The 22,544-nt window shown below is 37.0% G+C and overlaps 1 protein-coding gene and 1 pseudogene across 3 annotated transcripts in view; one reads left to right on the forward strand and one right to left on the reverse strand.

Moving 5' to 3' along the window:
* Positions 1–22,544, reverse strand: part of ADD3 (adducin 3 (gamma)) — a 112,547-nt gene that overhangs the window by 43,739 nt on the left and 46,264 nt on the right. The window contains exon 1 of one of the 3 annotated variants that reach the window (XM_012723751.1): positions 7,163–7,185. The exons of the other annotated variants lie outside the window; for them this stretch is intronic. The gene's annotated coding sequence lies outside the window, so the exon portion shown is untranslated. Of the gene's footprint in view, positions 1–7,162; positions 7,186–22,544 lie in introns of those variants that run through there. 3 annotated transcript variants of the gene reach the window in all.
* Positions 20,206–20,974, forward strand: LOC101634919 (annotated as a pseudogene).

Below are 22,544 nucleotides of genomic sequence, written 5' to 3' on the forward strand. Positions count from 1 at the left end.
CCACTCTGATGTTTGACTTTCACTTTAGCAACTTTTATCTGATTTTTCATAACCAAATTGTTCATCTCTGAGCTCTCCCAAGCATTCTACTGCATGGCCTAAATCCCTTCTTTTATCTCTATCAGATAACTTCAAATACTTTCAAAACTAAATGTCTATTCAAAACTAAACACCTATATCTCAGGTGTTAGGCTTAGAAATTCTTTGGTAGGGGGCCTTCCCTGGTGGCACAACAGGTTGGAGGGCAGCACTGGGAAGCTGGCCATGGCTGCTTCGGTGCAAGTTCGATCCCTGCTCCAAAGTGATCCACCTGGTGCAGCAAACCTCTCCTGTCTTGCCTGCTGCTCCCGTCAGTGGTGTGCTTCGTCAATCTGCCTGTTCTGGTCCCTGCTCTGGCTCTGGTGAATCCTCTTACCCTCTGTACCTCTGGCCTGTGCCCCAGTTCTGTATACCTAAATAAGTAGATCTTAAAAAAAAAAAAAAAAGAATTCTTTGGTATGTTTCCAACTTTTTCTTTATCCCAGTTCCAAATCTAAGTTTCTATCTCCCATGAATTTTCAATGATTGGATATTCTACCCTGAAGTTAACCTAGACATAAAGGCATGAGGTATAAGGTTTGACACTGAGGAATTTGATTGTTAAATAAATAACAAATACATAAAATCCCCTGGTGATTCACCACACTTAGGCTTCTGCAAAGTATAATCTAAAAGGAAGTTATAATTGTGAACTTTAGAAAAAAGTGGAAGGGAATGCTCTGGATCTAGACTATGTATGTCCCATAATTTTACCTAGAACTCAATGCTGGACATTTATTGCTACACAGGCTTATTGATTCATTTTAGGAGTCCAGACTGTCACCTGGTATGAAATATGATTCAGCTTTGAAAAGTAGGTTGCTATGAGTAAGAAATTTGAAAATTTGTACATATATTTTGATATAATAATTAACTCATATAATAAGAGATTGAGATTCTTTTCTCTCAAGGGAAAGAAAAGCATCCTGGAATCCACCTTAAGGAAGAAAATGCAGGAATCAGCTTTTGGGTTTCTAGGATTCAAACTCTGAAAAATATGACTGAAAAGGCACCATGTCTATTTCCCACAATCTTGAAAAGTAATGAATTTCCTAAACAAAAGCCATTTCACCGACTGATGCTTTGCTCACTAGTTTTCACATATTTAAACTATTTTCCCCTTTCATCTCCATATATCCAAATTTAACCCATGTTTTAAGGTCTTATTCAAAGGCCAGCTCCTTCCATCAAAATTAGCCCTGCTCCCATGCTCCCAAAATAGTTTATCGTAATCTCTTATTATATCATAGTAAGTATTTGGTTATGTCTGTCTGTCCCAGTAACTGAATCCTTTTCCTTTTCCTTTCTTTGCCATCCACTTACAGATACTCATTAAGGGTTATGAAATTCAGTGAGGGGAGTAAGGCAATTGACTCATGATATTCCATTCTCTGTTTAGGATAAACTAGGGCAGTGAATCTTGGGCAACCCTTGCAGACTGTGTTAATCAGAATGGTTACCTGGTAATGAATATTGTCACCTGCATATTAAATGTCTTAAATCACTGAAACGTAATCATAAAAGAGTATGACATTTTAAAAGAACAATTCTGAAAAATTTATATTAATGGCTGTTTGTGACAAAGTATAAAAAATGCCACAAGTCATTTTAAGTTAGAAAAAAATCATTTGACTTAATCAGCTAATATGAATTCAGCTTTTATGTAAAAAGTATAAAAGCAATTTAAAGCACAGGCCTAGGCCCTGCTTATAAGGATTCCCCAGCTTAACAGTGAACAGAACTAAAACACAACCATATGGAAAGGTAACTGACAATAAAAACCAGTTTATGACAACGGCCAAATGAAAGACAAAGATAAAATAGCAAATGAACTGTTGAGAATTACTGATAAAAAGAATTTTGGATTAAGATACTGAAGAATTAGTTCACTGAAGAGATGAGGTCTGAGATTCTTCAGGTATGAAATGCAGTGGGTTTGACTAGATGACTCTAAGCTTACCTTCTAGTTATGAAGTTGTATTGTACTCTTATTAGTAATTATACAGTGATGATATTAACTGATTACCCCCTGAATAGAATTTCCTTATTCATAGCCACTATGAATAAAGTAGCTTTTCAAAAACTATAAGCTCTCAGGGTATTATCAAGTTATTCTAAGTGTGAATATCCAAAACTAAATGTGTTCTATTTTAGAAATGGGCTTAATAATTATCTAAGAGAACTTAAAGTTTGAGGCTTTTTTACTTTATACCATTTTTTTCAGTGACTTCTAAAACGAACCATAGGGTTGAAACTGATGGTTTTTTTTTTTTTTCAGGCCTTTCAAATATTCTCAAAATGAGTTCAAAATGTATTTGAAATCATTTATTTATTCTTTTCTCTTTGTGAACAGGGAAATTGACTAAATCTGTAAAAGTTTATTACCATCATTAAAACATCCCCCCCCCCACTTTATTCTTTTTAATTGTCTTGGCTTTTATGACCAACATGGCCAAATGTATTCTGAAGCCAGGCCAACTTTTCTTTTTTTTAGGTTAACACTCAAAACAAAGCAAATATTGGCTTAGTTATGACACTTGTTGTTCTAATACATTAATAGCCTCTTGTTCAGTGTGGTTGTCTCAACAAGATAATACATTGAAAAACAGCGTTTCCTGATAGGAAGTAAATTCCCACTGAGTGTCACAGGACCCTAGTCAGAAGCTGGGTTCCCAAGGAGAAATAGCACCAATTATGGAATTGTGTAACAGAGCAGAGTAATTTCTCTCTTTCCTTTTCTTCACCTCTCATTTAAAATCACTTTCTGTCTGCTCAAACTATAATCTATTTGACGGACTTCGCTATCACAGGATTGTTTTTCTAATACAGTTTCAAACGTTTTAGACAAAGTTTGTTCAACATCCTGTAGACAGCAATATCCTGTATACATCTAATGATGGAGAATTTCCTTAGCTGAAAATGGCACAATGGATGGAGTAACTTGAGAAAGAAGACACCAGGATGTGTCATAAAGACAAAGTACTAATATTTTCAGGATGAAGTTCAATAAGCAAGTGTTTAAGGCATTATAACATGAAGTACAATAATTACAATAGGTTTTTATCTCACTCATTTCAGTAGGCAAAAACTGAGGCTCAATTAGTCCAAGCATCAAAACTTTCATAGTTTAGAATTTAATTAGTGAAAAACTGGTATCATAGCAAATCTATATAAAGACTGCCTATGACTGACATTGTCCAACACTGAAAGTATACTTTTTTCCTCTATTTCTACAAATTCAAGTTTTTTTTGTCCCACTCCACTTATCAGTGGGTATCAGAAAATTTCAACAGTGATCCAGTCATCTATTTTTGGGAATTGGGGTTGTTTCCATAACTTACTTATTGTGAATATTACTGCAATAAACATAGCAGGGTAGGTGCTTTTGAATTAATGTCTTTGTGTCTTTGGGTAAATTCCTAGGAGAGGAATTGCTGGATCATACAGGAGGTCCATTTTTAGCAATTTGAGGAACCTCCACACAGCTTTCCATAGTAGTTTTACCAGTTTGCATTCCCACTAGCAGTGTAGGAGAGTTCTTTTTCTCAGCATCCTTGCCATCACTTGTAGTTGCTAATTTTTTTTTTTTTTTTGATACGTGCTATTACCACTAGTGTAAGGTAGTATCTCATTGTGGTTTTAATTTGCATTTCCCTGATTACCAGTGATGTTGAACTTTTTTTTTGCCTGTTGGCCATTTGCATTTTCTCTTTGGAGAAGTGTCTTTTTAGCTTTTCTGTCCATTTCTGACTGAGTTGTTTACTTTGTTTTTGTTGAGTTTCTCAGCTCTTTGCAGATTCGGTCCCTTACATTAATATTGTGTGCAAAAATTTTTTCCCAATCTTGGTTTTGGTTAATTCCTTTGGTTCAAAGGAATATTACTCAGCAATCAAAAAAGATAAACTCATGCCATTTGCAGCAACATGAATGGAACTAGAAGGGATCATGATCAGTGAAATAAGCCAGAAAGAAAAAGAAAATACCAGATTTCTCTTATAGGAGGAATGTAGAGGACCTAAGTAAGGGATGGGGGAGGAAGCAATTATAACAAAGTAAAAATCAAAATCAACAGGCAATTATAAACTAGAGACACTGTTGGGGTTGGGGTGGGCAGATGGATGGAGGAAACTGGATCCAAACTGGGGGGTGGGAAGTGCACAAGGGACTATGGTGATGGTACACAGGTGAATTGGTGGTGGAAATTTCCTGGGCACCATACATGAAATGATAACACATACACTGTATGAAAATGATGATGTAAATGATATATAGACTTAAAAAGTAAAATGAAATATCAAAAAAAGGAAAATTTCACAAATGGAAGAAACAGAAATAGTTGTCATTTTTGTGGATGGATTATAGTAAGATGATGTTGGTCATCTAGGTATTCCCACCACTGAATGAAGGGTTTGGCTCCCAGAAAGTCCTTAATACCCTTTGCTAAACTGAGTCGTAATGTCAAACAATTGATAAGAAAATTACATGGGGTACCAGCAATATAGTTATCTACCATTACTTAGATACTAAAAAATATGTCAGTTTTTAGAGTAGTATACTTATTCAAGTTATGTCAAGCTTCCTCCCAAGAAGCAAGGGTAATCTGGAGAGGGACGGGAACACATGCTCACACACATGCACACATGCACGCACGCACATGCACAAGCGCGCGCGCGCACACACACACACACACACACACACACACACCCTGTATCTGCCTTTTGTAATTACACAAATCAAATAGGACTTTCGTGTATCATTTTGCTTTCAGGACAGTGGTCATTTGACAGAATTACAAGAATAAAATTGTGAAACACAATGGTCAACATCCTATGTGTGTTGCAGCAAAATTTCCTGCTTCTGTTTCTTTGTAACTTTGCTGGGTAACTTGATAACTTGCTGGCAGGATCATCATGTACAGTTCACCACTCAGGGTGCTTCCTCAGAAAACTTAACTATGTCAAGCAATATCAGTTTTGCATTCAATGAAACAAAGAGATGGATTAGAGGGAAAGAATGTGAAAACAATTTAAACAAGGCAGTTGAAGCCAAGTTTCAAAGCCCTGAGGATTAGCTTTGAATGGCTGGATTCATTGAAAATTACAAGGATCCATTTTAAAAACAAACACTACCTCACTCAGAATCTCCTCACGTATTCAAGCTTGATAAAAGGATTTGCTTTTGCTTCTGGAATGGATTTTATACTTTTGTAACAGAAGTTTTAGAAAAGGACAGTTAATGTAAAGTATATAATATCTGACTTCTCTAATTTATGTTTTTAAACTTTCAAATAGCTTAGGCCATATGGCAGCTCAAATAAATTATAGGCCGCACAATATATACAAAAGATGTTTTTAATCTAAATGACAGAAACTTCATATAAATTGGGTTATATAGCTTAAATCATTATTGCAACAAAAATACTATATAAATATCAGTTGGAAGGGACATTAAAACACATCTATCCTAACTTCTCATTTTATAGACAGTAAAACTAAGATGATGCAGGAGATTAGATGACATGTCCACAATCACCAGACTTTGAACCCAAGCTACTTCATTTATCTGCTTAAAAAATGACTCTTACAGCAGTTCTTACCCAGGATTGGCTGGGACAGTTGTTTTTGTGTTACACTCAGAGACTATCACTCCTTTTCTACAAGACCTGATTTCTAAGTTCCTTCCCAAAATACAGGAAGAGGGAGAAGACTGATAGCATACATATGTCTAACAGGGAGAAGGGAAAAACCTGGAGATAATCCAGATATTTATCAGAAGATGAATGATCAAATAGATAATAGTAAATCCATGAATACACTGCAATACTATACTTCTCTGAAAGAGAAACAGATGATATGTATAATTTTATTTGAATTTATAAGAATGATTCTGGGATAACACCTAAACATTTTGTTTTCTCAATCCTTATACATTCTCTTCAGGCATGTCTTTACAAAAAGATTTAGAATATTTTAAGCTGGAAAAGATCTTAGAGAGCTAACCCAAATGTCTAATTTTATAGGTAAAAAACTAGGGTGCAAAAAACAGTCTCTTGACTCCCAGCTGTGCTTTTTCTATGATACCAAACTTTTACTTTATTTTCCTTGGAATGTTAGCAGATAGCTAAACACAAGTTACCAAATTCCAAGAGGAAGCGAGCAAGGGAATGCTAGGAAGCCTCAGTCCAACAAGGAAGACAATCTCACCTCTGCAAGGGTTACAGAAAGGTTTTCAATGTTCAGCTTTGATTTCAACTAAGGCAAGCTACGGCAGCTCAGTTTGTTCACAGTACACACAAATGTACACAATGAAAATGCACAGGCGGAAAGAGTCGTCAGAAGAGACATCCCAAGCACGCCTCCCTCTCAACATGCCCACCTTGGTCAGTGCATAATTAAATCATTCACAGGCATTTAAAACCCAGCTACAAACAGAACCCCAATATGTGAGGGGGGAGGGGTAGGAGGATCAAAAAAAGTTGCTGAGCCGGGGAACATGAGCCTCATTGAATTACAATAATTCTCCTGTAGTTCAACTTACCATTCATGTCACAAACTCTACCAAGAACACAGAAGCACAGACAAGGCACGGAACAGAACTTTGGGCTGGAGCCTTCCCCAATTCTTCTGACAAATACCCAATAACAGCAGGACAAAGCATCATTATGACAGAAATAAAAGGCTCTTTTTAGATGGTGCCTTTTTTTTTTTTTAAAGTCAATGAAACCCCCCTCTACACACAAAGTTCATGTCACGATGTCTCGAAATACAGTATGACAGATTCGGCTATTAATGAAGCAACAGATTCAGTGTGAAAAACTATTAGAAGTATTTAAGGTCAAATGACAAGCACATTTGGGAGACAACAGCATTTCCCTCTGGCTTAAACACCCCCAAACAGTAGAAAAACCATTCAGTATATTGAAGACAAGTGAACTAATACAAAAATTTAGTTGAGTGATAAAGCCACAGGCCCCTCCCCATATTGCATGTTACTAGCAGCTGGCACAAAACTAACCATCTATCTTATCTATGCTTTCCCTGAAACTGTGCACTATCAAGATTACAACAGACAGCCCATTACTTACACACACAAAAATTGAAGTGCTGCACATTTCTTAAGCTGGTTTTTGTGTGGCAATTCTGATGCAATGCTGTCCGAAAAATGAACTCGTTTTAAAAAGCAAGATAACTATACTCAGTGCGGTTAGAGCAAGGGTGGAGCCCATTTGGGGGAAACAACACACCCAGGCAGACTTCAGAGAGAACAAGCTGCACGTTAATGCTGCCACAACACTTTTTTTTTTAAGGCCTCAGAGACTAAATGAATTGGCTAATCTGCTTCAAAGAAACAGGAGAAAAGTTCGTGCTTGTAGATCAACTCTGCTGACATGAGATGAAAAGCAGACATTTCTTTTTCACAAAGAAAGTAAAGATAAACTGCAAGGTAGATCACTGCAGCTCAACCAACAGAAAGTTAGGTGGAAGTAGATTACTGTCAAGGAAGTCCAATCAGCCAGCTTCTAAATTTAGCAACAGCTGCTGCTCCCGCCTCAAGGTGCACAAACAGGACTCACTTTAGCACTTTAACTTCGACCTCCTTGGCAAAAATAGGGACTCTGAACGCAGACATAAACATTACCTACCCGTCTCTACCAACTCTCTAGCTCTCTTGGAAACGATACAAGCATTTTATTATCAACTAAGTAGCAGGAGTTGTTCAAAATAAGGCATTTGACTTTGGAATTGTTCTGGTAGATTACTGAAAGAAACACAGAAAAGGGAAAATTGTTTTGATAAAAATCACTAATACAGTTTGTGATACTTTTACAAATAATTTTTCAGTTTTAATTTTTTCTATGTATACCCAAATAAGATACTAATGAGGGTATATACCATCTCTCTCAAAATCTTTAATAGTGTCAAATCATTTGTCAGTTATTAAAGATACCAAGCATTTTACTGTTCAAAGTGATTTTAATCAATACTATTCCCTTTAGACACACATTGGAGACCCAACACTTAATTGAACTTCTATAACTCAGAAAATTTCTCAGTAAGTTCACAGCATGTAAAATGTAAGCTATATCCTCATTTACACAGAATTTAAAGCAAACAATGGCAAAGGGCTTTGGGAGAAGACAAGGAAAATATTTTTCTATGTTGTTACACTACTCTCACCAACTGTTAGTATTGGAACAATAAATCAGACTGGAGCACTGAACATTTCAGTATTTTGAGAGCTGGAGTAAAACACCCTCTTTCCAAATCCTAGGGAGGGGAAGCTGACTGATCTTATTGTTGGATTATGAGGTTACTCTTGGCATTCGATAAATTAACCCTTTCCAAAAATATTACGTTCATATTCTGCTTTACTGAATTACTTTCCCAACCACTTATGTGTGTGTGTGTGTGTGTGTGTGTGTATACACACATACATTTTATACACACATACTCCCATATGGACACGCCAACACTTGCTCTTGCACACGCCAACACTTGCTCTTGAACGATTCAAAAGTAGCAGTTGGATATTACATTAGGAGAATCTCATCTTGATACTTTTTGGATTTGCACTGCTGGAAATGTCTGTTTTCAAGTCAAACTTCACTTTCACAGCTGCAAAGGAAATGACAAGAGAAGAAAAACACAGCCAATATATATCAGCAATTAATTCCATCCACAACTGTCCAGCTGTTTGTGCATGGAAGAATCAGTCTGTTTCCTTTTGGGACCTTTACCACTGAAAATTGATCCTGCACATTCAGGGACACAAGCTGTTTGTAACATGTCAGGAATGTGCACAAGATCACACAGAGTTGAAGAGACAAAATGAAATCCAGATCTAGTTTTCTTGGGACTTGCCAGTATTATTTCATAGCTAAAAAACGATGACAAAAACCCTGTATAGTCACCCCAATCACAGCAAAATATTTAACAATATTCTCTCTTCTGAATATCACACATCCAATAAAGAGGAAAATCTGCCGATGACATCAGACTTAGAATCAAGAATAGACACTCTGATTTACTGGCAGAGACAAGGTGTGACATTCTTAGGAATCCACATGCTCCCAGTACATTACACCAGCCAACACTCTCTGCACTACATAGCTGCTTGCCCTCTGAGTGCTGAGTCCCTTAAAATATCCTTATACACATGAAAGTTGCTTGGAGCCAGTGCTTTCACCACAATCATGCAGAAAAGCAAGTTTTTCTGGGTTTGTCCAGACATTACTTGGCACTCAACTACACCTGCCTGTTGGACAGATTCATGTGCATTTATTTACAGATCCAGTCTTCTAGGACACTTTCAAACAATCACATTTCCCTTTCCCTTCCCAATCAGTTTTGTGGGTTTTAAGTAAAAATACACTATTCTTTACTGAGTGCCAGAGGCTGAACAACTACAGCGTGGACTCAAGTACAACTACAAAGCATTGTCTCTCCCTCCCTGCTTACCAAATCCAATTTTATTTCAACTATTTTTTTCATTTAACTGTGTAAAATGCCATTTTGTTATATTGTATTTTCAAATGTACAACATGTAAAATAACGCGTGTTTTCAGTATGTAAAATGAATGCTGATTATTTTTATGAAATTTAAAGAGAAAGATGACTTTCAGACCAAATGATTCAAAACATCTTCCTGATTTTAGTATGAAAGTAGGCCCATGACTGAATTCATTGTACTAAAGGTCTGCCCCTCCCCTTTTGCTAAGACTCATGATTCCTAGCGCCTGTACATTCTCAAACACAGCCTAGACAGGACACTCCTTCTGGGCACCACCAGGGCTAGGGTTAACCAACCAAAAGATAAGCTCTCCTTCCAAATGAAGGCTAGCGAGAACTCCATAAACTTCAGAGTGAAGTTGCTCTCAAGTGCTAGAATTCAAACCAGCACAAGGAGAAGTTGTCTCCAACTAACAGGCTAGGGCAGCACAAAGTGCGATTTGTTAAAGAAACACAAAGCTTGTCAAACATGTGGCAGCCTGAAAACAAAGTGCAGAACCCAAATAGGATATTTTCCTTAACATACATCTGCTCAAGTAAATATTGGGGGTGGGGGGTATTTTTTTTAATTTTTGGTTGATGGTGACATTAACTTCTAGATAAATGGTATAACTATTAGTGACTCAGTCACAGGGATGAATTTCCTTGGCAAACTTCAGCTTCATAGAACATTTAAACTAATTTGAAATATCTAAGGGAAGGAGCTGTCCCACCTCCAAGGCTGGCTAAGTAAAGAGAGGTCCATCTGAGTTGAAATGGGCCATTTAAACTCATGATTGTCTAACTGGAGCCAGGGGTAGCATTACCAAAGTCCCTTCAAAGGACGGGCTGTTGACCTGAAATTATTAACTCATTTTAAAAGTAATTCCCCCCCCCAATAATTGATTATAACAATATTTTAAATATTTATATATTAACTATTAAATTTCTCAAATCTACAGCAAACTAAAAGGATTTTTGCAGTGAGCGGTAAATAAGCACTGCCTAGCTTCTACCACTAACACTATTTTAACATAGTGTTTTAGTAACACAATGGTGTATCATATCTCTTCATTTATTCATTCTTCTATCTATCCATTAATCTCTTATTTTTAGTACATCTTATGTTAAGTTACTGACATCATTAATCTTCCCCCAAATACTTTAGTATGCATATAACTGAACCTAGAGTTCAATACTTATTTATAGCTTTTTCTCCTTTGATGTAAAATTTACATAAAATGAAATGTAGAAATGCATGTATATACCTGTACAACCTAAACTCCTATCAAGATACAGAACATTACCTTCATTCTACCTCCCAACTGGTCAGTAATTTATTGGCTGGGCCTAGGCTACGGCTCACAAGCAGCAGTGCTACATTTCATTTTAGGATGAAGAGAATAGAAGCTTTAGGGATAATGCTGGCTCAGAGAAAGGGCTCTCACAATCACAGGTTATGAATTTTAGATAAGTTTTCTGGTTTTGTTTTAAAATTCCTTCAAGGCTCAGTTTTCTCATCTGTAAAACAAGGAAAATCTTAACTCATAAACTTGTGCAAATTAAAAGAGAGCCTTTGTAAAGTGCCTGGCACGCAGTAAGCAAAGAAAGAAAACAGTAAATGGAGGGAAAGCAGAATTCATGCATTGCTTCAAAACTTCTGTGCTACACCTATGCTTGCTTCTCATTTGTATATGACAAAGAAAGTAACAGCAAATAAAGCAGAACTCTTTATTCACTATTTGAAGCAAGCAATTTTTTACATCTGAAAAAAGCCTCCTTGTTCTCCTTACTATGACAGAGCTGGGATGATGCTGGGAGGAAGGCACAGACTTGATCTCCCTGACGTTTATATCTCTACCTGTCTTTGTATAAACATTTCCCTTTGTCTGGCATGACCTCTTTTTTTTAATTCACCAAGAAAGTATTCAAGGTCCATTAAAAGCTAACCTACTTTCCTGATCTACTCAGAACAAATTCCAAGTCCCTTTATCTGTGTTTCCATAATGCTTTAAGAAGAACATTACAGAACTTCACAACCCAGCAGACTGCTTCTACTGTCTCCTCCTCTAGGCTGGAGACACCTCTGTGCTCCAATGCCCAGCACAGAGCCCAGCACGGTGAAGCCAGACTAAGGGGCCACTGATGGATATGCCTGGAAACCAATATTCAACAGCAAAAAACACTAATGATGAACACTCACCAAAAAGGAAAGCAAAGTGCCAGAAAAATTGGGAGACTGGGAGAACACAGAACATATTAAAAGGTATCAAATATTACAAAGAGATTAAAAACCTACTCTGTGTCCATTTTTGTGCTCACAGAGAAGTGGCTACTGCTCACATGTCCCTGAAGTAACTCAGACTTCTGTGTGCTTTAAATACTTACCTCATGTACCGCCCACAACAATACTCTCAGGTGGTACAACTATGCTCCTTTTAGAGGTTCAGATTAAACAAGTAAAGTCAGACAATTAGTGATACTGGAGATAAAAAGCATAGAAATTATTTTTCATTATAAATGATTTTCGTAGTAGGTCAATTTCATATGCATTGTGGGGGAGGTGATGGTTAAAGAAAACCAAAGCAGCTGTGCGCAACCAAACTGAGTGAGAGAGTCCACTGAGGGAACAAAATTCAAAGGGAGAAGTAAGATCTGGACAAAAAACAAACCAAAGCTGAGGTGTGAGTTCTTTGTAGGAGTTACCTACAAAGGCAGAACAGTTTGCCTTGCTAGTAGGGGAGGCTCAATCAGATAGCCTAGAATGGTGGGCGAGCACAAGAGCAGCTCTTCCTCGTTCACGGCTTTCCTCCCCAAACTGTCCTAAGAAGTGACAGCTCACCATGAGTATCTCCTTGATCAAAAAACACTGACCATGGTGTTCACACTTCAGAAGATAATGGAGTTTTGTTAAGTTGGTAAAATGCAGCTCTTGTTTCTAGGCATCCGTGGCTATATTCAGTGATTTCCCAAAAGAGAAAATCCTGGTTTTGCTCCCTTGCAGTGATGCACGTGTGAAGGAAAGCCTCCTAGAAGCCTCCAATGAAGTTCAAAGTCACAGCCCACTGGCTCACCTCCACCACAGCACATGTGCTGTGAGCTACCCCAGACCCAGCACAGGGCCTACCATAGAGAAGGAGATTAAAAATACTACATGGTAAATGAATTATGTTCTTTGCCTATTTAATATTTGATAGATGGCAATTTGTTAAGAGATTAATTCAAGAGGAAGCAAATACAGAAAAGGCAAGGTTGCGGCAAACTAAAACATGATTCAAATTAGTATTTTATTCTGGACAAAAACCATAAACCATAACCTACAATGATCAACAAGTTCATCTCATAAAGCTGAGGTTGAAATGTGGTAAATCATTAGGTGTAAAGATTAGACATGATTCTTATTTGAAACAAAAATTAACCCAACTAGAGCTTATATTGTATGCAAAGGTTGCCAAACTTAATGTGAAACAACAGTATGTGACTGACTCTACCATGATACAAAACTTCCCAAAAAATGGATTGTTTTAACCACCTCTCCAATGAAGACATAGACTACATGAAAAACAAACATATGGAACAAAAATTAAAGAATACATACATATGTGTAATTTAAAAATCTGCATTCAATTTCTTCTGCGGTGAAAAGTCCAAAAAGAGAATAGAAAACAAAAATAAAAAGCAGCACGGCCACATAACATGAAAATTCATGGCACATGTATATCTTGTTAAAAATATTACTTTGCTCTGATCTCTTCCAAGGGTCTGAAAATATGTCACTTTAAAATGATTGCTTTTTCTAATGAGAAAAAAATCTCGTTAGGTAAAAAAATATATGTTTTACGTTTCAAATATTGGGTTGATGGAAAAGTCAGGATGTAATTTTTCTGTTTTCCAAACAAAAATGTGTCATGACTTTTCCAACAACCCAATCATTTACCCAGTTTAAAAAAAAAATAAAGCACACTATTTTTAATTTTGCAAAGTGTAAGTATTTCTATTTAAGAAATTTTCAAGTCCTTGGGCAAGCTGACAGTTACATGACTTACAGGATGAACAAGGTTAGTCTCCCAAGATCAAGCTCTAGAACACGTGCTTCCTGCCTATGACGAGACCCACAAAATTAAAGCTCTGAGTCCCCAAATCTACAAGCTCTTTCCCAGATGGGCAAGAGACTGGTTTAGAAACTTTCTCCTTCTTCATTCCTGCTATTTATAGTGTACCATTCCCCCAACCCCTGCCCTGTGTCTTGGGTGGTTGGCACATGCGTCATCTTCCCGTGTGCTCAGGAAAACTGGTAGCGTGACGGGTGTAACTAAAGCAAAATGAAATCCGTCGACAACACCTCTTTTTTGCATTTTAGAGGGACTTCAGTTTACTACCTCATACAGTTTGCTCCAAAAGTATTAAAAGTTAGAAGAAATCAATTTTCTCTGTGTCAGATCTCCAGTGATAATGATATTTCAATCTACTCTGATTTTAGATTTATTTACAACTGAACTGCAGCTTTATTTTTATGTTAACTGAGGTAATATTGGTTTACAACACTGTGTATGACTTAGGCACAAAGGTTCACACTTCTTCAAATACATGTTACCATACCACCAAAGTATTCAAACTCCTCCACGTGGTGATTTTAGATTTAAAAAATTAGTATTTAAATTCTCCCTTGGCACATCAATTCATCGACAAATCTTTCTTTCTGCTTAATTTTTCTTAACAATTTATTCAACCCCTGCTATGTGTTATAACTTGAGGAGCAGTATGTTGGGGGAAGTAAGAAATGAATGAATTATATCCCTAAGCCAAAAATGGAAGCAACTTAGAAGATGGGGGGTGAGGGAGAGACAGATTCTCAAATAATATAGCTGGCTGCGCTACTGTGCTCTAACAGATATATTATAGAATCAGAGAAAAGAGTCCATTTGAAAGGTTCCAGGGAAATTATACTGGAGCGTAATCTTAAAAGGATAAGCAGGTATTGGAATAGATATATAAGAACCCTGACAGATATGACATACTTCTCAATAAACCTATTCTTTAATACATGGTTTTACTTTAAATAAACTTATGACAGATCACAAATAATACAAAAAGGGAAAAAAAGTCGTTACCAGTTAACACTCAACAGTGGTTTGTGTGATTTAAACTACAGGAACCCTACAATCTATATTCAAACCATACAGTTTTGTGTCATGTGCTTTTGCTTTCACCCTAATCTTTTAACTTACATGCTAAGAAAAGAAGCCATTTTTATCCTTTCTTGTAACAAAGCTGGTTCAGACACTGCACCAAGCAATGACGTAGAAATAAGGAAGCCCAATTACCTTGAAGTGAAAAGTAGTATGGCACCATATCATCATGGAAGGAGTAAAAAAAAAAAAAACACCTAGTGCCAACACCATTAAACAAAGACATGGTCAACATGGCACAAGTCTAGCATACCCTAATGGTTCAAATACTTAAAGGTATCAAACATAAGAACAGTAGGTTTGATGGGATGGGAAGGAAAAAAACCACACAAATGGTTGATTACAAGCACTGTATTATATGGCACCTAAATTCTCAAGGTCACTGACTCTGAAATGAGCCTCTGAAATGTTCATGCATAGCAGAAAATTTAATTTCAAAGATTGAAAAACTAGTGCAATCTGATGAAAGGAGAAAAGGGTAGTATGTTAAATTGCTGACACTGGATCACACATTGTGATCATTACTACCAATGTTAAAATGCCATAAGAATAATGAACAATGAAGTATACATAGATAACAAAACGCTCACTTTTATGAAGAGTAACATGAAGATCATCATTATAACACACACTCGAAGACAACCTGAGTAAACAAATCTACACCAGAGAAAGTAAGATTTACATGAATTCTTTACTCCTAAAGATTCCTTGCCTGATTTTTAAAAATAGTTATCTTCCTGCATTTATGTTGGGATACAGCCAACTCTGTCATCTTTATGTTACATTTATAAGTTCACACCAATAATACCTAAGCTCTGACAAAAAAACCAAACCAAACCAAACCCTCTTCTCTTTAAAATGTTCAAATTGAGAAGATTGAGAAGTTTTATCCTGGAATACTAATTCCTCAGTAAAACATGTATCTTTGGACTATATAAAAGGAACTTCCTGAGAATATTTAGAGAATAAGAAAAACAAAAACAAACAAAAGCCTCATGAGAACGCTCCGTGGGCCTTTGAGAAGGGAGATGACTAACACAGTATACAGACTGGTGGAGAGGAGGAGCTAGGAAAGAAGAAGAGACAAGGAACCGAGAGTGAGGGAGATAAGCAGGGTCAAGTGGCTGGGGCAGCAGTGCAGAGAAGACACACCCATAGGGAGCTATGTGGCTTATTTCAAGGGGGTGGAACACTGTAAGCTAGTCAACAATTTTGGTTTTGTTTAGCTGAAAGGTTATGCAGTCCTATAACTGGGGGAAGAGGAAACATGGGGTATTTTCCAATATAGAAAATAGTTAGGGTGTAATAAATGGGTCATCCCTTAAAATGCATTAAACAAAAAAAAATATTATACATGAAAATGACACTTGGAGAACTATGTGGAAAGCAATACAAAGTCTGTGTAAAAAATGAAGTTGTGCTGCTTACTGATGGTCATTCTGTGGATTGTGTCATCATTCAAATAACAGAGCCACATAAAGCATAACTGACAAGAATTTGGGGAAATATGGACTAGTATTAGGTGTTTCTTCATTCCATTCTTCAACTTGGCAGCTTATAGAAACAAGTTCAATGGCTGAGTTTTTAAAACTTACTCCAAGATAAACAGGACTGTGACTCCTGAGGGCTCTTGCCAAGTTATTAACCTAAAACAGCTCTCAACCCTTTTAAATGGATTCTTGTTGGCCCAAGGTAATAAAATATATGATGTTTTAATTAAAAGGAGAGGGAGAAAGGAGAAAGAAGACCCAAACGACCTTTGCAGTTGCTTTTAAGATAAACAAAACAAAATAAAAACACCAAAAAAAAAAAAATCCAGCAAGATAATATTCTTAAGTTAATTAACCTTTATTACTATATTTTTCAATCAGAGGTGAGAGGTACTGAATGGACGTTGGAAAGGTTTTCTGCCAGAAGCAAATGACTTTTTTCAATTTCAAATTTAGCAGTGTTATAAGTTATTACTTTTGCTGCACCCCCAGAAATGAAAGTCAAAAAAAAAAAAAAACAACCAAGTATTTCCAGCTTTTTGCAGATGGTTTACTACATTGTTCAAATTTGTCCATTCTTCTAAACGTTAAGCGAGATCTTCCTGTAGGAACTAGATAAAGGCCACTGTAGCATCAACAAGTGTGTGCCTGTGCCATGACATAAAAGTCACATGTTTGTGATCAACCAGAAAGGACTCGCACAAAGCCAAGCAACCAGCTACAACTTTAGCACATTGGCCAATTAGTCTACAAGCAAATAAAAAATTAGCTAGGATTATTAAGCCTCTTGCAATATAAAGTCATTATATAGATCACAGCATTATTAAGAAATACTAATACTCTTAATTCAATAATTTATAAATATGTTAGACATTTTTAGAGTTATAGTGAGGAGCAAATGCTTGCCAACTAGCGAACTCCACCCCATTTCCATGTTGACAATATCTCAAGCCATTCTGCACTATAACTCCCAGCATTCCATGTACCAGACTTCTGAACTGAGGGACTGCTAGAAAGGAAAGAGCAGCAAGGCTGCCAGTGGTGTGGGCAAGGATTGAGGTGTGGGTGGATATGCTAACAGGTTGCTCTGGCCTCAGTCTTTGTGGCTTTATCACTCTGGCAGGCAGGCTCTTTGATAGGAAGAGAGCAGAGATTGGGCAGCCATTATCTTAGTTCTCTGGTAAATTCAGTTTGCATGGTCCATTTTGATTCTCCTTCCAAACAAGCCCTCTGGGACCTGCCTAACCCCTTGCTTGTGGTTCCTGCAAGTATGTGCATTGGATTCATTCTCCTAGCCTCAGTTTCCCCTCTCTGGCCCCAGCTGTTTGGCCAGACATTTGCCGATGATGAGATGGGTGACTTCAGAGTTTGATCAAAAGCCTGCATTTCCCTCTTCTACTCATTTTCTTTGAATCTCTCATCGATTAAAGACCTTTGAACACACTACTGGATTCTGATAACTTTTTTTTTTAAAGATTTATTTATTTATTCATACAGAGCTGGGGTACAGGCCAGAGATGTGGAGGGTGAGAGGATTCATCAGAGACAGAGCGGGGAGCAGAACAGGCAGATCGACAAAGTACACTGCTGAGGGGAGCAGCGGGCAGGTCAGGAGAGGTCTGCCATGCCATGTGGTCACCTCCGGGGTAGGCGGGGATCGAACTCATGCCAAAGTGGCTTAAGCTTCTTAGTGCTGTGCTTTAACCCACTGCGCCACCAGGGAGGGCTATGATTACTCTGTTTTTATTCTCACGGGTGGCACGGACCCCATTGGAACAGGCTACATAGGCAGTCTGGGGTCACTAGACACCCCTCGGTTTTGCCCACTATCATTTCCTGATTGGGAATGAGCCTCTTGGTAACAGTTAATTTATATCACAAAGTGATACAGACCACTTCAAACTTATGAAAGAATTCCTAATTCTAGTCACAGTGAATTTACCAGATTGAGGAGGATTAAAAAAAAAGTCGACTGGTCTTCTGAAAATGATGAGCTGAATGTTGTGGAGAAAAACTGCTGAATTAGAAACCATGGCTTCCCCAAGTCATAAGTTGGGGGGTAAAATTGAGAGTTCCTTTTAAGAGGTCTGAATTACTACAGATACTACTACTACTACTACTACTACTACACAAACACACACACACACGCACACACACAGAAAGCCCGAATCCTGATGAACAACAGCCTAAGTTAAAGAGTAGACAAAAAAAAAAAAAAGGTCTCTGATAATATGTAATAATAGCCTTTCTCTCCCAAGAATTTAGGATATGAATTTATACAACAGCAAGGTCAAAAAGGCCAAGCCAAGAAAGTAATATAAAGGACCCTAGGTTGGTAGGGCTTCCAGACACCTGGCAAAAACAAGCCATAAATCCTGTCTGGAGAAAGGTGGTCTCAAAACAGACTACTATAAAGCACATGAGCAAACAAACCACATTAAACAAAAGTCAGCAGAAAAGACCAAGAGCAGAATTTGACACCTCCCCCAAGAAAGCAAACAATGAAATATTGAGACAGAGAATATTAAATGTTTCTACAAATGTTCAAAATCCTTAAAGATAGAATTGGAAACATGTAAAAGAAACAAGCTCTATAAAGGAGGACCAGTAGATTGGAAAAACCACTGAATATATGAACAGGTTAAATAGTAGACTAGGTCCAAGTAGAAAGAAAATAAACTGGAAATAGATATGAAAAACAAGCTAGAAGGAAGCATAGAGACAAAGAAATGGAATATGTAAAAGAGAGACTAAGAGACAAAGGATAAAGAACTCTTAGCCCTGGCATTCCCAGAAGGAGGGAGAGATCATTGCTAGAAATTTTCCAGAACCATCTAGATATTACCACCCACATAGGACTGCCAATTAGTTCTATAGGAGGCTCAAATGAGAAAATAAGTAAAAGCCCTAAGACAGAAAAATTATTTTCAAAGTACTGAAAGAATACAATGGTTAGCTTCAAAGTGTATATCTACCTTTCAAGAGTAAGTAAAATAATATATGGCTCATTAAAATAAGCTCATCAAAATAATTTTCAAGGCATGAATTTCAGAAAGAAATTAATTGAAAGGAAGAACTGAAATGGAAGAAAAAAGAGCAAACAAACTTAGATAGTCATAAGTAATAATAGCAATAACAAATGTAGAAACAAGATGAACTAAAATCCTGGGAAGTAATATCATATGAAATGAGAGTAGAGAATAGGAGTAAAAGTTGTTTTAGACCCTCTCTGTTCAGAAGATGAAAAATTGCGTTAGTAATGTTAGGAAGACAAAACTTTGACCATACCAGCTTTTCTAGAATATTTTTTTTAAAAAACACTACAAATACAGACAATCTAATTTTGTCTATTAATAAAAGATCTGAACAGGTACTTCACTAAAGAGAATACCCAAATGACCAAACAAATACATTAAAGAAGTATACCTCAATGAAACACAAAGTAAAATCACAATGGGATAGAGCTTATCTACCTACTACTAAGTTTCAAATTGAAGCAGTACCAAAAACAAACAGACATTAAAATCCAGTACTGGCAAGAATGTAGAGCATCTGGAACTCTTAAACACTGCAGTCCTTTCTCATTTAGTACCATATTTTAGAAAACTGCTTGGCATTATCTGGGCATACATGGCCTATAATCTAACTCCTCCTCTCTTAGGAATACAGCCAGTAGACATGCACACATATGAACACTGAAAACATAAACAAAAATGTTCAGAGCAGAGTTATTTTTAATAGGCCCAAACTGGAAACAACACGAATGACTGTCAACAAATGGGAGAAATGATTGAATGTTTTATAAAATGGAATACAAATCATAAAAATCAACTGCTGTTACACAACATGGATGAATGTCACAGAAAAAAATATTGAGCAAAAGAAGTCAAATACCAAAGAGTAGATATTGAATGATTCCATTTACATAAAATTCAGAAGCAGGCAATGCTACCCTATAGTATGGATGCATCTATGGCTGTCTGGTGGGAATGGGGGTAATGCTGAGAAGACACTGGGGGGTGTCACTGGGGCTCCATTCCTTGTAGGGGGAATTACACTGCGTGTTCACACTGAACTTGGCTATCAAACCACACCTAATGATCTGCGCATTTCTCTTTCTATATGTTAAACTTTTATTTAAAGTTTGACTTAAAAAAATCATTTGAAGAGAGACCAGTTACAGCATGTAACTGTTTGTTAGTTTAGCTCTCTGGAAAAAATTGTTAAGTCCCTTTTCTCACAAAAACCAAAGCATTTTCCTAACCCGAATTCTTTTAAGAAATGATCCACGCTCTCTTACAAGTTAAATGATTATTTCCTATAAAAACAAGAACAGGCCTTGCCAGGAGGCCTGTTGGGAGCAGGACATTAGAAACATGGTGGAAGGCTGTCGTCCCAGACCACTGTTGCTGGCTACAAGCAGGGCTCTGGAGCCAGAGGGAGCACATTGCTCTTGTTAGAATGAAAGGAAGGTGTCAATGCTCGAGCTGAACTGAGTTCTAACCAGGCAAGAAATGTGCTTACATTTACAAAGCAAAGAACAACACAACAATTCCTGGTGGCAAACCAAATAAAGCTAGAATCATCTGGAGAAAGGTAACACGTGTTCATGGAAACAATGGTGTGGTTTACACCAAATTCTGAAGCAGTCTTCCTGGCTAAGACCACTGGACATAGAATATGGGTGATGCTACCCCTCAAGAATTTAAGCTTGTTGAAGAGCAAATAACCAAAGTGGATTTGTCCTTGCATGAAAAAAGTATACTGTGTAATATTTTTCATGTAAATTTAACTCCTTCATGCAGATACATAATAAACTGAAGTCTCTCAAATAATAAAAAAAAAAAATTAGGTCTCAAATCAGTAATTTATACCCACTTCTCCACATCAGCAACGCAACAGAAGATCACAATGACCCCTGTGATGCATGGTCAACAGCAATGTTAAAACATTAACATATCTCAGTGAATGTCCTCAATTAACTTCTCTGATCTTCAGATCCTCTTTGATTTTCCAGCCACTAGAAACATTCCCCAAACATTTAAAAATAAAAAGGACTCAGTTATTTAAAAAGTAAGACACTTTGTAAGACTAGTCATATAAAATTAAAACAAAAACTGCATGTAATCACTAACCCACAGCAAATGACCAGGAATCTCTTTCCCCTTCATTATTTTCTCTGCTGGTTTAAGGTTCTACAATTTCTGCTCAAAAACAACACATTTCCATGTTATATAATCTGTCCCCTCATGAGGAAGTTCTGGATTCATACTGTACAGAAACTTTACATCCTAATTTCGTCTTTTATCACATAGTCTAAGAATCTGATAGAGGCTGTAATATGGAAATATATCTGTTGGCAGATATTATTTAATATTGAAAGCAAAGGCTGGAAGAAGGATTCCTAGAAAAAGATTTGGCCTCATTCACCCATTTATTAAGATTTCTCATTATTTTGGAGATTTTTGTGGTATAATTCATACTTTTACTATATAAAAGACAGAGCTGTATTCTCAATAGTAGAAATTTAGGAGTCGGCACAATGAGGTTCTAGTTCCAATTCTGATTCTAACTCACAACATGACTTTTGAACAAGTTATTATTCAGTCTTTCTGGGTCTTAGATTCTTCAGCTGCAAATGAAGGGTATGAATTAGATGCCAACAAGATTTCACACAATGTTAACATTCAGTGATGAGTCTACTGGGGGAAAAAAAAAAAAGATGTCACAGACGGGAATTTACATGGATGATGCAATAGGACCACACAAAACAAAAAGCAAAATACATCAGGTCCTCAAACAGTATTGTTTTGTACACGGTCATTTTATTATGACAGTGATAATAAAAAAAATATTGGTTCCAAATTGAGGTCACTGTATAGAAGTCTACATATTCTTCCATGTCTGCATTTTCTTGGGGTTCCCAACCATAGCCCATAGCTGTGTGTGCTATGTGGTGCGCTCAGTTAACTGGTTGCCTAAGTTGCCCCGTGTGAGTAAGTATGGCTGCCACCCTGCAATGAAGGGTGTGCTGTTCTGGGTTGGCTCCTGCCTTCATGCCTGTCAGGTATGCTTCAGCTACCTACAACACTGAACTAATAAGCAGGTTGGAAAGTGAATGAATAAATACAATTCTGTAATATCAGAGTGTTTTGGATCCTTATTTAAAAGTTTAGAGATTTTTTATAATCAGAAATATGCCCCAGAAACTTAATTCTTGTTCAGAAAGCAATTAGTCTGTGCTAAAATTGGTTTCTTTATATGTCATTTGGCTTAAAGTCCCAGTTTCCAAGAACCTA

Source organism: Condylura cristata, unplaced genomic scaffold (assembly GCF_000260355.1).
Source record: "Condylura cristata isolate star-nosed mole 26May11 unplaced genomic scaffold, ConCri1.0 scaffold00011, whole genome shotgun sequence".
Taxonomy (NCBI): domain Eukaryota; kingdom Metazoa; phylum Chordata; class Mammalia; order Eulipotyphla; family Talpidae; genus Condylura; species Condylura cristata.